Raw genomic sequence first — 14,379 nt, forward strand, 5'->3', positions numbered from 1 at the left:
CAAACTCCTCCATCCTTCTTAAGGACACCTGTCTCCCACAATTTACTCCTGAAGGGACAAGGTCCAGGCTGGTTCTGAGCCACAATCCTCACAATTCAGCTTCCAGAGTAGTTAGGATTATAGGCCTGAGCCTTCAGTATTTAGCATCTCTCACTTTTAGAAGAAATATATTTTTTGTTTTGTTTTGTTTTAGAAAGGGTAGTTGTAAGGTTGGGGATTTTGCTCAATGGAAGAGTGCCTGCCTGGTGAGTACAAGGCCCTGAGTTCGGCCCCTATCTCTGGGGTGGGGGGAATGTTATAAAAGAAAGGCTGGTGTTAGATATGTCCTTTTCTTTTAGCACTTTGAATTTGTTGCCCTTGCTGCCTAATACTCTTTTTTCTAATGAAAAATTGGTCATAATATCATTGAAGATCACTTGTGTGTGAGGAGTTGTGTCTCTGTGCTTTGGGAGGACTGCTGTCTTTGAGTATTTAATTAGAATGTGTTTTAGTGTGGATCTATGGGATTATGCTAATTTTTTGTTGAGCTGCTAGATTCCTGCATATAAGGGTTCATGCTTTTAATGAAAATTGGGAAGATTTTGGTAATTATTCCTCCAAATACTATGCAGTTTTTCTCTCCTGTACATTATATATATAGATATATACACATAAATATACATTATACATTATACATGCATACATTATATACATATTCACATTGTATATGTGAATACGCTAATATAAATATATATTCCTACATATTTGTATTATATATATATTTACATAAATATATTTATTTTTCACATAGCTTCTACTTTTGTGATTGTTTATGGAAGTCTAGATTCGTACAAGATACTTTGTCAGAGATAGAGTTAGAAGTTTCCTCTTTATATCTTGGTGAAAATAAACATTTCTTGGCAAGGATATTGAAGCAGGTACAATCTAGCCTTACTCTCTCTCTGATTTACTGTCTCTGTCAGGTTTCTGAGCACAGGACCATTGCTTGTCAGGTTCTTCTATTGTGCACTGTGATCTTTTGCAGTGTCATGTTCTGCTTCAATGGACACCAGGCCTGCAATTGGAAGAGGAGCTGCTCCAAAATCAACCTGCTTGGTGCAAAAGTTCTTCTGGAGTGGCCTTAGTAGATGCCCCTGTTCCAGGACTACCGACTGCTGACTGTGGACTGCACAAGCACAGGAACTTTTTTGACCCAAGTCAGAGGTCTGCAGTGGAGCCCGGGAGTGCTGCCCTGATTGTGGTTGTGCTAGGAGCCAGGCTGGGGGCAGAGAGACCTCACTGTGGCCTGACCTCTGGGGCGCAACAGGTTCAAGGGCTCTTTCCAGGAGACATGTGTAGTTGTAGGGAGCAGAAGCCGAGCTCCGAAGGCCCCTAAGCACATGCTGGAAAATGGAGCTGGGAGGGCCAGGCTGTCCAGGTTGTCAGGGGGCAGGCGATGAGCCTATATTAGTAGTCTTCAGGGTTCCAAATGAAGATCTAGACTTGCTTGCTATCTGGAAATGTCCCATGCTGTTGAGGGTAAAACTGCCAAGGCCCACAGTTAAAGGACAGGCTGGTGGCTGGCAATGGAATGTTGAAACTGGAGTGCGAAGACATCACAGTGGGCTCTGTGGGTTCCCTAACATTGCAGAGTAGGGATGCTGGAACCCAAGGAGATACCAGGCTCTGCTGGCTGGGCACTAGATAGACTTCTGGATGAAGCCTTGCTGGATGGACTAGCAGAATCCATGGTTCCACTCACCCACAGGCACATGAAGCTGCCTAGCATCTCCCCAGCAGATATCATGGGGACAGCAGCTCTCCCAACTTGGACAAGGAGGTTCTGCTTGCTAGAGGATGTGGCCTATGCTGGTCATAGACAGGAAATAAGCCTGCTGCTGGAGGAAGCTTTTGCCCCTTCCAAGGCTCCTGGATCAAGAGGAGCCCTCAGGAATACGCTCATAGAAAGGCTAGTCCCCACACACAATGAGAACATCTCTAGTTGGTTTGAATCTTTGGGGGGGTCACGTCTTGGAATGCAGTGGTATTGTAAGAGGAGTGTTATTGACTTGTTCAACCTGAATTGAACCTTGATTCTTACAACAAAGCCTCCTTAGTAGCTAAGATTATACATGTGATCTACTGGTGCCTAACTCCATCAAAGTTTTTAAGCCCATGGCTCTTCAGGGAAATCATAGCCCTGGGTTTCTAGGAATCAAGATGCATGCTAGGTACGAAAGACCTTTGAGCCTGGCATAAGTGGAGGAGTAGAGAGGGCCCCCATGTCACTGGGTGTTGAATCAGTACAATTGTTGGCATGAACATCTGGCAAACTTGCTAGATAGGCAAAGATCCAGAAGAAGGAAGCATCAGAATGCAGGGTTTTAAGCACAATTTCTGTGAAATGAAGATTCAAAAGGGAGAAGTGACTTCTGAAAGTCCCATTTATGGCAGCGGAATGAAGGAGAAACCTTAGTGCCCTGCACCCCAGGTCATGACATGCCTGCAGTCAGATCGTAAGGAAGCTAGGAGGCCTCCAAGAAGGCAGTGGCATTAAATGAGTCCTGGGATCATTCGCCCAGTGACAGATGTAAGAAGCCGCAGGCTTGGACACCACGCTGTTTATCCCAGGCTTATTGCCTTATGGTTAGTCTAGATGTCATAACAGCCTTGCTATAGATTCCTGGAACCAGAGACTGAATGACGCAGGACACTAAGCTCAATTGAAATCTGAAACGAGGACACCACCAATAATATCAAGGGAGTGAAGAGCAGGGGCCTGAAGCTAGGGACCAAGTGTAGAACCAGGCAGTGGTGGCTCACACTAGCTACTCAGGAGGCTAAGATTTTAGAATCGAGGTAAAATACCACCCAGGTATTAAATTTCATGAGATTTTTCTCGCTAATTAACCAGGGAAAAAAGCCAGGAGTGGAAGTGTGGCTCAAGTGGTAGAGCACTAGTCTTGAACCAAATGGTCAGACACAAACTCTATCTGACCCTGAGTAGTAAGGACTACATAGGAGGCTAAGATTTGAGGATTAAGGTTTGCAGCCATCCTGTGCGAAAAATCCATGACACATCTCTAATAAAAAGCCAGAAATGGAACTGTGGCTCAACCGGTAGAGCACTAGTCTTGAAAACAAACTCTAAACTCGATTCTCACTCTGAGTGGTAAAGATTACTTAGGAAGATGAGATGTGAGGATTAATTTTTTGTTTGGTTTTTTTTTTAACTGTATTTTTTTGTCTTTTCTTTTTTGGTTCTGGGGATCAAACTCAGGACGTTGCACTTGCTAGGCTAGCGCTTTGCCACTGAGCTACATCCCAGCCCCGTGAGGATTAATTTTTGCACCCAGCCAGGGCAAAAGAATCCATGACACTTATCCCTAGTAAAAACCAGATGTGGTACTACCTCTGTTATTGAAAATCTTGCAATTTCTCAGTGACTTTTATCTAGAACTTCTCTGTTATTTTCAAAGTTGAATGCTTCTTTTTCCTAATTCTGCATTCTGATGAATGTAAAATACACAAGATTTCAATGTCAGGTTTGAAATAACTCTCACATACTTGACTAACATGAAGTGCCAATGAAAGCATTTGAGCTTCATCTTCAATGGGGAAGCAACAGCCTCTGAATCATTTTTATTGATAGACAATTGAAACAGAAAAGGTTGACTTCTTAAAATATGCTTTTTATTGTAAAAATTCTGTACAGAGGGGTTACAGTTACATGAGCAAGGTAATGAGTATATTTCCTATCAAGCATTGTTGCCTCCTCCTTTGTTTTTCCCCTACCATCCCTCCCCTCCCACCTCCACAACTACAATTCCCCACACCCCCCATAAATGGTAAAGTTCAGTTTTCAACATAGTGTCTTGTATATCTCATTGTTACAATGGATCAACCTATATGCCTATTTAAGCATTTTCCCTTCCCAAATTATAGAACTATATATACAAGATGCAGAGTATCGACAAGAAAAACAGTGAATACATGGGTTATACCATGGAGGAGGAACAGACAAAGAAAAAATCACATGGTACAGAAAGGCTTGGAAAAATTTATACTAAGGGAAGTAAACCAGCCACAAAGAAACATAGGGTCCACTGTTTCCCTTATTTGCAATGACTAGTATATATCTGGGACAACCAAAAAAGGTCAAAAGCTATGTACATACAACCAGATAAGATGATGTTAAGCAAAATAAATCCCAAGATAGGGACACAAGTATTTTTTTTTACTTTCTTGTTATTGTTTCTAACGTATTTATAAGAGGTTAACATTTTAATGAACAGTGATATTCTGCAACTTTATCAATCAACTTCATTTCTTTCACATGTGCCCAAATTGGAGGGCTTTTTCAAGAAGATAAAAACAGAAAGAATAGGAAAATTATCGGTAGACTTCTATCTGGAGAATGGACTCATTTTATAATCAAGGAACAAAAGAATATTTCAGTGAGGAGGATATTTTTCAAAAAATCAGGGAAAGCATGAATAAAGGAAAAATGTAACAGAAGACATGTATTCTTTGCATTCTAATGCTAGGTTTATTCAATAGAATATCTTTATTGTACCCAGCAAAGCATAAACACAACCTTACTTAAAATGCTACAAAGTTACAAAACACAAAATTTATAATAGTATATGTACACTGCTATGTATATAGTATATATATAGCATATATATAGTATATATATATATATAGCATGTACTATATATACTATATACAAGTATATACTATATCTATACTATACAGATATAGTATATACATAGTAGTGTAAATAAAATAAAGGCAAAAGAGAAATGGAGAGATGCAGAGTGAGTGAGCAAGAGAGAGAGAGAGAGAGAGAGAGAGAGAGAGAGAGAGAGAGAGAGAGAGAGAGAGAGAGAGAGAGAGAGAGAGAGAGAGAGGGCAATATACATATTGCCAAGGCAAACCTGCAATACCATGAATGGCAGGCAAAATGGGGTGGGGGCAAGCTTTGATAGGGGCAGCTTTGGCTCAACTTCTCTCCAATTTCAGAGTAAACACAAGGTAAAGGACCTGGTTAACAGACCCATTCATAGCAACAAACACGGTGTGGGATTCTCTCAGGGTAGAAGGGGGTCAAGCAGGGACAAGGGCCAGGCATAACAGGAAGAGCAGCTTTGTCCTTTTTCCCTGAAAGCCTCTGCCTTGAACCACCAGCAAGGGCATCCCTAGATTGCCAGTCTATACCCAGTAATCAGTGGCAAGTTGGGAATCACCAAACACTTTATGAATGGAGAAGGAATGAACTTTCTAGCCAGAAAATTACAGGCCACCTTTTTCAACAGACCCCCAAATCCACAAAAATTTTGGAGCCAGAACTGGGCTGCAGATGAACTGTCTCATCTGCTGCCTTCCCCAATATGGGATCTTTTCTTACAGCCCCTCCTGGGCTAGTGAAGTGACAAATCTGACCTGAGTTATAGGGGGAGCATCAGGTCCCTTCTTATCCGGTGGAGTTGGAGCTGAAGCTGGGGCTGTAGCCCAGGGAATAGGGGCTTTGTCTGGGGAATACTGGGCTTCAAGGGTATGATCTCCTGCATGTTGTATTTGTAGCGGTGCATGGTCTGCTCTGGTGCCTTAGCAAAGAAGGACTGGGGAGCTGGGGCACTGCTGGAAGCAGACATGCAGCTGCTGGGCTACACTGGAGCTTCATGAGAAATAGCTGGAGTAGCTGCAGCTACTTGGTCTGGCTGCGCCAGACCAAGACCCAGGGTCATGGCTCCCGCTAGAATCACTCCTTCACTCAGCCCTGCTGAGGTACTTCCTGCTTGGCTAATTGTGGACATTTAATCTGTAGAGGGATCCTCTGACTTCTTTTCAGAGCAGCCTTGCCTGTATTAGAAGAAGGAGTCATCTCCCTGCCATCCCCACCTCCTCCCACTCTCCTCAGCCTATGGGGCTGAGACAGTGCTCAATGGAACAGAATTTTGACCCCATTCCAAAACAGTCCCTCAGAGCACTATTACAAAGTAGGAGCATAGATCTGCTGGAAGTGGACAAGCTCCTCATCCAGGAAGAGAACTGGTATTCAAAGAAAATAAGAAGATATTTGAAGTCACAATTGCCATCAGTCACGAATTTCCCTTAGGTAGTGAATTATTGAATGTTACAGAAGTGATAGCTCCCTTCAAGCCCTTTATCGAGCTTAGAGAATGTGTTCAAATGAAGATTTCTCCAGGCTTTCCTGTAAACTTAGATAGACCTGTGCTTCCCAGGATCACAGCCACTGTGACTTTCAACAGTTTTGAGATGATGTAGTTGATGGCTCTATCTTTACCATATCAGATAACTACAAAGACCCCCCCAACCATTGTCCTGACCTTTAACATAAAAAAAGATGCTATTCACCAAGAACAAGGAACATAGAGACTCCTAGAATTAAATTCAAAAAGAAGGGACAAATGCTTTCAATAAATGGATTCACATATTGAAGTGACACATCAGTAATAGAATTGGAAGAAATGGGCCTCTAATATGAATTTTATCAAGTATTCTGATGAGCCATTTTCAGTGTTTTAAAAAAGAATTCTTTATGTGTAATTGTTTGATCTGCAGCTACCAGTGGCGTGATTTGTTTTTAAAGATTTTTATTGTACTTGTTGAAATATACATGCATATGTGTGTATGTATGTATGTGTGTGTATGTATGTAATCTACTTATCCATTTATCTTAAATACTCCCAGACCATTCATGTAAGTCAAATGTCTTAAGATATATGAAACCCTTTAAAACTCATCATCTCACATTCATTGGGCACCAATATTGTTTCACTTCATTTTCATAAAATGTAAACTTTGAAACATTGTGTATAGTTTAGTAATTTGAATGTTTGTTCAATATAAAGAACTAGACGGAATGAGATTTCCTGTAGATGAATAAACCAAATGGTAATCATTAATAATAGTATTTATCTGTCGCTATACATTTCAGAATGCTTGTTCACAATCCAGGGAATGAGGTACCTTTTTTAGCCCCTAAGAGCACTCAATTGGGGTGCTATTTGTGTTTACCTGAATTATTTTTTCAATGGTAAATATTACTAATCTTCCTTTCAGAGAACCACTAATTTTGCTTTCTACATTAAGTGTTCCTGTTCATAATAAGGTATATTGAGAATGTAGAAAATCCTCCAAGTCTCAGTTCTTCAAATAATTTCCAAGTTTTAAATTTGCTTCTTCAAAGGTGCATATAAGTTTGATTAGTATGTTATTCAAAGAATATGGGTTCATTGGTATCAATTATATTTTAAAACACATATATTAGATAGCATGTAATATAGGTTTTCAATTTTTAAACAAATCTAATTTGCTAAAATTATATTTTACAAGTTATAAAGTTCAGAAGTGCATACAAGATTAAGAGTTCCCATTTTATTCTAGTCCTGTTTGTTTTTGCCAGTCCAAGGGCTTGACCTTAGATCATGGGCACTGCTCCTGAGCTTCTTTTGCTCAAGGCTAGTGCTCTACCACTTGAGGCACAGCACCATTTCTGGCTTTTTTGTGGTACTGAGGAATCAAATTCAAGGCTTCATGCATACTAAGCAAGCACTCTATCACTAAGCCACATTCCCAACCCAAGGTTCTATTTTCTTAAGTCACAGGTCAAAATCATGCACTCGCTTTTACACATACAAATGTTCATATTTATTAGAAGTTGGTTTGAAGATCCAAGAATGAGATAAATTGGGAGTATTATATGTAAGAGTTATACAATGTTGCGTCATATTATGGAGATTAGCTCAATGATTTCTTTTGTAGTAATGAGTGTGTCAAGAATTATTTTCTTAGTGATTAGTAGTTAACATTGGTCTGGTCAGAACATGCTAGAAAATCTTTCCAAAGATAGGTGGAGGTATATAATGGATACTCCCATTATTTAGTTTCTAGCTGTGCACTGGTGTCTCATGCCTGTGAACCTAGGTACTCAGGAGTTGAAATCTATGGATTGCAGTTCAAGGCCAACACAGGCAGATTCTTATGTCTAGTTAATCCCAGAAAAAGCCAGCAGTGGCACTTTGGCTCAAGTGGTAGAGTGCTAGCCTTAAGCAAAATGTAGGTCAGGGACAGTGCCCTGGTGAGAATTAGAGATGCAGGACTATAAAAATAAAATAAAATAAAATAGTTTCTTTGAATCTTTAGCTGGATTACTACAATAGAAGACCCGTGGTTAGAGAAAGCTGAGCTCAATATCTACCTTAAAGTTGATGGTGAGAGAAACATCCTCTTTCTATGCCTCATAGCCTATCAGCTGTTGTCACCTCAGGCCATGCACAAGGGTAACAAGACTCAAGACTGTTGATAAGGCTCATGTCTCTCACTTTCCAATACCCAGATAACACTTAAATGTAGTATATATGTATAAGTTTAGATCTGCACACACATGCACACACAAACACAGATATCCCACTCATCCATCACAGAGCACGATAGACTACAGTTTGTAACAACATGGAAAGACTGGGAAAACATTACATTAAGGGAAGTAATCCAGACCCAGAGAACACTGGCTGCATATTTTCCCTTGTTTGTGGCAGCTAGAATGCTCCAATAAATCCAGAAGCAAGTATACTGGATTGTGTGCTAAAGGTTACAGATGAATTACCTGAAGCATAGTGGACTCTATGAAGATAAGATAGTGTGATTTTTATTTTCTCTAAAGAAAGTTTTAATGGTCTGCCAAGAAAACAAAAACAAAATCTCCAAATTTTGTCAGGCAATCCATTCACTTGTTAATAACTTAGTAAAGAAGGATGCTCTCACTGGAGTGGACCAGACTGAACACAATCACACACATTTTAGTGACTAAAAATCCAAAGCCTACTGACATCACAAATAAATGAATTTTGTTTAAAGTTTTAGTCTATTTCTATTTCCTAACTTTCCAAAAACCAAGAATTATTGTCTTACAAGGGAATATGAAAAGGAAAACATCCATTTGTGGAAATGCACATGAGGTTAGTTGTTTTTTTCTTAGAACTTTGTCTCAAAGAAAACGAAGAACTAAACTTAAATGCTGAGGAAAATAAATGTTATTACTTCATCATACTATTAAAATAATGTAAACTCTGAGCAAGGTAAACATGACAAGCAAAAATATGGCAAATAACAGAAGTTTCAGTGAAGTAAATTTCTTCATTCACATTTCCATCTTAAACCCTCCACCTCCGTGTTCCTCTAGTACACAGCTGAGAATCTGGCAGGCCTCTTAAGGAGCAGAGCAAATTGACAGTCTCCACAGAAGCCAGATGAGCAAAGTGAGTTAACAGTACCCAAGGTAGGTGTTTCAGTATGGGAAGTTGTTGGAATTATGTTCCTTTCCTTATATCCAAAGAGAGACATGTTTATACCAAGGTCAAGAAACATAGATGGAGGCTAGGAAGTAGCCTCAGTGGTAGAGTGCTTGCCTCTCATTCATGAGGCCCTGGGTTCGATTCCTCAGCACCACATAAGCAGAAAAGAAGCCGGAAGTGGTGCTGTGGCTCAAGTGGTAGAGTGCTAGCCTTGAACTGAAAACTGAGGGACAACGCTCAGGCCCAGAGTTCAGACCCCATGACCAGACCCCCCCCTCCCCTCCATAAAAAAAGAAATGTAGATGCAAGACTATCAAAGTCAAAGGTGGAAAATCAATAATTATCATGAAAGATAATGTTTCAAAGAGGAATGTGGTAGTGCATGACAGTGATACCACAACTTAGGAAACTGAGGCAGGAGATTCTTCCCTTTCAGTGCAGATAGGCAATAAAGCCAGGTCTTGCCTTAGGAAGCTGAGGTTTCCTATCATCACTTGCCAAAGACTAACTACTTGCACAAGAAGCACCATCTGTGATTTCCATGACACACTCTCCATCTTCACATTCATTGTCTTTACTAGCTTCTTCTCTGTCACTGCCCATTTCCCAATCAACTGTAATTCATCTCTTTTGTCCCCCTCTTTTGCACACAAAGTATTTCTGCCTATTCCAGTGTCATTCCCATTCTCTCTTGGTATTTTAGACAGTGTCATTTCTTCATTTTAAAGATCATTTTCACTGGAACTCCATGCTATCCTTGTGAGCTCAATGTACTAGATGTGGTTGTTTCTTTGGTGGTGGAGCTAATTCAATATACTGTTCGGTAATAGCTGCCTTTAGGCAACTAATGGCAAGGTTTTAGAGGTGTTCTGAAATCCTCTCCAGATGTGAGCCATACTTTAGAGAGGGAGGCAGCCGCTGTGCCCACTCTCCTAAGATTTGCATTTCTGACCTGCGGTGGACTCTTCTGGTAAGGAGGGATTATCTAGGTCCCATATCCTTTACCTCTTGGTTCTTCTCACCAGAGACATGGCACCAGTCTGTGATAGCATAATTCTTTGGAAATAGTAAGACAAAACCCAATAAAGGAAGCAGAAGGAAAATATATTGGGTTCTGTGGGAAAATAAAAAATTCATAGTGATGCAAAACTTATGGGGATAAAGCTTCCATTATCAGAGGCCATGAAGGTCAATCCATCATAGTAGTTCTTCATGTTTCTGTGTAACATTTATCTTTATGTCATTCTAATGGACATGTGGTCCTACTGACTACCAGGAGTCACTGGAAGTCCAGAGGACATTTGGTGCATGGGTGGAGGGGTGATCATGGAGGCCCTTATTGGCACTGACAGGCGAGGAATGAGGGCAAGTGGCCAAAAAGGAGGCAGCAGTAGGTGCAGGGGAAGCTTCAGTAGTGGCTACAGTTGCAGAATGAAATCTGAGGGGCTGTAGCATGGTCACTGCAATCTTTGGAACTCATGCTCTCATGGGGAGCTCCATGAGAATGCACAGAGCAGGGAAAAGTGGGGCCTCCTGAGGCCAACCTCCAGACAGCTGTGGCCCTGCAAACTGAGGGCTGAGGGTGGTAAGTGCAGAGCCCAGTTGATTCTTTTCCCCATCTGAGCTGCCTTCCTACCATCACCCACACACCTCACTTCCTCTATAGCAAGATCACAGGTAAGAAGAACCCCACTCAGTTTAGACGAGATTTTGCAGTGGGCCCTTATTTACCTCTCCCTCTTCAAGAGGCTATAGCTGGAGCAGTCCTTGGAAAGTCACATGCAAAACCAATAGGCACACGAAAGGACACAAGTGCTGCTAGAGAGAAGCATGAGAGTCTGATACCATTAGAATGTGGTGATGGAGGTGTGGTCCTGTTGGTAGACAGATAGCCAATGCACCAAAGTGTCAGGTCTTGAGTTCGAGTCCCCGTCTAGCAAGAAGAAAGAGAAAGAAAGATACCTTTATGGCATTTTTTACATTTGACATTCCTTCTGTATTCTCACTAAATAAATTTCTATATACCAGTGTGTAATAAATTTATTCTTTTTTGTTTGGATTAGGCTACATTTTTACATTACTGGATTTAGTAACCTAGGACCTCATCAGTTCTATTCCCACCCATTTTTCTGTTGTTTTTTTCTTCGTTCGTTTTTGTTTTTGTCTATTCTGAGAGCTTAAAGTCCAGACTAGAGTTCTGTCCATGGTCTCTTTTGCCCACATCTTTACTTTTTGCATTTGTGGCTTTATTGTAGTCTTAGAACCTCATGCACTTTCCTGCCAGGACTGACCTCAAAAGGTGGTCCTCAGATCTCACCCTACAGACTTGCTTGAATTATAGCGATGAGCCAGCAGCATTTGAATTCTACTAAAATTTATATTGGTGATCTTCATATTATTTCCCCAAAACTTGGCTGCTCCTGCTGCCTTGTAAGCAATGTCCTTCTGTTCTCACCTTAAAAACAGGGGTTTTAGGTTCCAGCCACCAGCCTGCTGCTTAAGATATGTTTCATTTTCTTTTCCTTTTTCCTTGTTTGTTGTTGATTTGTTAGAAATTAAACTTATTCTTTGCTTAGTTTTAAAGTACCTTAATTGACCTTTATTATTATATGATATAATGCTATAAATTATATGTAATTTTAATATGTTGATGAATTCCCATAGATTCACAGGCATCAAAAACCAGATACAAAGTATTTCCTTCACCCTTAAAAAAGAAGGCAGCCTCTGTTTCCTTAGAAGTTGTGCAGAGACTCTTTCTGGAGAATATCCTGTACTTGTATCCAATATCATGCGACAGAACAGACAAGAGCAATGTCTTGTTACTCTGTTATTCTCAGAGAATAAAATGCTATTCAAAAAGCTTTGAAAATTTGTTTCCTCATGTTATTTATAATGTGTGGGAGCTTAATGACAGATATTACTATTTCCTGTAGACAATTATATGCTATAGCTTGTTTTATTTTTGTTGTGGGGCGTCCTTGTACTAGGGTTTCAACTCAGGACCTGGTAATGTCCCTTATGTTTATTGCTCAGGGCTAGGACTCTTCCACTTGTGCTACCTCTCTTGTTTCTAGCTGTTTAGTGGTTAACTGGAAATAAGACTGGGTAGGTGATGGAGGAGGATATGACTATGATACATTGTATCCATGTGTGGATATATAATAATTAATATTTTTATAATTTATATAATTAATATTTGCTAATAAAAAGAAAGATAATTGGAGGTCTAATTACTCAAAGGAATCCTCTTGCATTTGACTTCCTAGAAAAAAAATATCATTTTCCTTGCTTTGCCTTTCTCTTTGTTTTTGTTGCTAGCATTGGGGGATTGAACAAAGGGCTTTGGTGCTGACCCTTATCTCTTTGCTTTATGGACAGTGCTCTACCACTTCAGCCACAGCTCTAGTCCCAGACTTCTGCTAGCTAATTGGAAGAAAAGGGTCTCTCAGATTTTTCTGCCTAGTCTTGCTCTGAACCCCAATACTCAGATCACAGCATCCTGAGTGGCTAGGTTTACAGGTGAGAACTCCTACTCGGAAGTCTTGGTGTAACATTTCATTTTTATTTTTGAGAATGTGAAGGTCTCTTACTTACTAGTTTGTTATTCAAAAACTTGTTTTGTGCAAGATATTATGGTGCACGCTTGTAATCACAACATGCAGAAAATGAAGCCAGGGAGATTTAGTTTGAAGCCAGCCTAAGGGAAAGTGTGAGAGACACTTTTTTCCAAAAATAAAATAAAAAACAAATAATTTTGCAATTAGGCAAATTTTCTCCATTTAAGGATCACAACTTCTAAGTTTCATTTCATGCCTACAATACTAGATACTCAGGAAGTTGAGATCTGTTGATCCCTCAATATTCAAAGCCATCTGGGGCAGAAAAGCCAAGCAGATTCTTTCTCCAAATAACAACTAAAAGCCTCAAGTGGTAGAATGCCAGTGTTGTGGGGATAGGCAATGAGAGCTTGAAGTCAAGTGGCTAAGCACTACTAATAAACACAGAAAAATTAAATAAATGAGAGAAATTCACAAGAATTCTCTCCAGCTCCTCAGAGAAAAACAGAATGAAATTTGTAAAAACAAGAGACGTCTCTAGAGAAGAAATAAGAATGGCCAATAGACAGTTGAAGAAATGTTCAACATTGCTGGTCATAAAAGAAATGCAAATCAACAGAATAAGCTTTCTGATGGTGTCTTCTAAATGTTGAATAAATCTATCACATTTCTTGGATTTGTCTTGAAAAGTTGTCTGTTCTTTCTCTATAATATCTAGGCTGTCTTCAATCCCAGGGTTCTATCTTCTGTATGCTCTAACCTATTGTCAAGACTTTCTACTTTGTTTACTTTTTTATTTCTTATCCTTCTAATTGGTCGGCTTTGGTGGCTTCAAATTCTTTGTTGAAGTTTTGTTTTAGATCTTGTACAAACTTCTTTACTTCCTTAATTTGGCTTTCAGAGTTCATTCTCAAATCCCTTACTTGATTAACTATGATTTCATTGGACTCCCTTTCCTTCTGTTGAGTTTCATGCAGCATTTCCTTTGTGGCCTCCCTAGATTCCTTTTCCTGTCTGTTTATGGATTCTATGAATTTCAATTGATCTTTGTCTATTCCCATCCCACTCATGCAATTCCTGCATTAATGTTTTATTAGTTTCCTCATGCTCATGAAATTCCTGTATTAATCTTTGTTTATTCTCAGTGTGCACTGGCAATTCCTGTCAGAAATGACACCATCCCTTTGTTAGGAAATGGAAAGACATGGAAAAAATTAATTAAGTGAAGTAAGACAAAGAAACATAGGTCCCATGGTTTTCTTAATTTGTAATAACTAGTATAAGTCTAGGGCAAGTAGAAAAGTTCAAAAGCTATGTACATATGACAATAAAAGATGATATTAAACGAAATGAAGCCAAAGACAGGGACACAAGTGGTTTATTTTTTCTTGCTATGGTTTTAACGTATTTATAATGTACTATGTGATTTTTTTTCTTTGATGACTTCCTTCCCCACTGTTTAACCCCTGTTTTCATTGTGTTTTATTTCAGTGCCCTGTGTCTTGTATATACATTTT

This window comes from Dipodomys merriami, unplaced genomic scaffold (genome assembly GCF_024711535.1).
Source record: "Dipodomys merriami isolate MVZ:Mamm:240054 unplaced genomic scaffold, mDipMer1.0.p SCAF_294, whole genome shotgun sequence".
NCBI lineage: Eukaryota > Metazoa > Chordata > Mammalia > Rodentia > Heteromyidae > Dipodomys > Dipodomys merriami.